Below are 1,895 nucleotides of genomic sequence, written 5' to 3' on the forward strand. Positions count from 1 at the left end.
CGTTGAGGTGCACATGTCCAAGGAGGGACTGGGGCCAACATAGTAGATTATGGGAAGGTGAGTTAGGGGTTTAGAAAGAAATGGTTTAATTTAGGCTCAAAGCATTTGGATCAAAGGAAGCATTTATTTCATTTGGTAGGATTCTTCTTTTATGCAATTTGCGGACTTATCAGAACAAGGGCCTACGATCACTTCCTAGCCTCTAGAGTTGATTGTCTTAGCAGAACTAGCCGGGTAAATTCTAGATTGGCATAAAAACTGTTTGAACAATCAACTATTCCCACATACTCTTGGCACATAGTTTCATTATCAGATTAACAGATTACCCAGTTCAAGTTTTAGCTTCAATCATGCCATCAAGTTGATTCATTATCATATCATACTCAAAGTCAACACATTTAACTTATCTTAGCCTACAAATTCTAGCACACAAAATTTGGACGGGTATCATTTTCATAAGCCATGATGCTTCATTCATTTTCATGTTTCTACACATACGATCCTAACACATGTCGGTTCAACATAAATCAAACGGTCTCTTAGGGGAAAAGAATACAGGCAAGAAAGCCCCAAGAGAGGATTATAAGTTGGGTTACTCAGATTTCACCCTATCACTCACAATCCATTTACCCCACCCAAAACAAAATTGGTGCAATTGTCCCTAATGCACAGAAAATTAGTAAATAGTAAAGGATTTGGGTGAAGCAAACCTGAGGCACATAGCGCCAATGAACCATCAACAAGTGGGTGGGTTGCCCGATAAATTAACACTCGGGTCACCCTCAGTAGCTCCCGCATCAACAAGGACAACACCATCAGTAGTGATATTTGCGACTCTAACTGCACCATCAGTGGTGCTCACATCAATCGTCACAGTAGGCAGAACCTCAGGCACGAGCATTGAACTCGATGCCACAACAACCATCTCATAAGCCCTCAGCTTCCTCAGCTGCTCATCTATTATGGAGGCTTTTCGTGCCTTCTTCTCCTGCTTGCGCTGCCTTTTGCTAGCCTTTTCCTCCTTTGTGAGCTCAGTTTTGTGAATAGATTGGTGCCTCTTACCACGGGCACGTGCAGGCTCGGGTTGCGCATCCACATCATATCCACTGAATAGTGCACCCAGGACTGTATCATCGGCTAACGCAGAGGGTGCAGCCTGTGGCTCAACAACTGGTGTAGATAGGATGGTGTCAACATTGGCCCGGAGACTAGATAGCTCGGTCCGGAAAGAGGATATATTAGTAGTAGGAGCTGGCCTCTCTAGAACTCTCAACTCGAAGGCATCGAGCCAGTTATGAACTGCTTGGACCTTTGGGTCCATTTTTGCCTCCATCCTTGATTCTACTCGCTCTTCGGACTCAGCAATCAACTTCCGCATCGAGCGCTTAATATGGTGCAGCAAGGTGGCCATTGGGCCTCTAACTTCTGGACTCGGACCAGTGGTATAACATTGGTTCCCAAAAGCGGGGTGGCTCTAGATGAGCTGGGGGCCTGACTAGCGGCCTGAGAATAGGAGGCGGGGGCATCATCAGTGTGGGCTGGAGGGATAGGTTCATCACCATGCATCTACTAAATCAGTACCTAATGGCACATTGATCCGTGTCCCTCTACAAGGAACATGCACATTTGCCTCATCCCGGATCAGGTCAATATCTAAGGTCCCCGTAGGGTGGATCAACCTACCACAATGCCAGAGCGGCACGCCAGAGTCCCTGCACAATTGGAAAATCAAACATGGAAAGTAGTAAGTAGTGGAGGTCTTGAACGCCCTTTCGTGAATCTCTGCCAGCAGCATGCGGGCAAAGTTGATCTCCAATCCTGCTACTAATGCTGCAACCATGACGACTCTGTCCCATGTGAGTTGGTTGTCACCTTTTGTAGGCGTGACCCTGTTC

Source organism: Solanum tuberosum, unplaced genomic scaffold, assembly GCF_000226075.1.
Source record: "Solanum tuberosum cultivar DM 1-3 516 R44 unplaced genomic scaffold, SolTub_3.0 scf00397, whole genome shotgun sequence".
Classification (NCBI taxonomy): domain Eukaryota; kingdom Viridiplantae; phylum Streptophyta; class Magnoliopsida; order Solanales; family Solanaceae; genus Solanum; species Solanum tuberosum.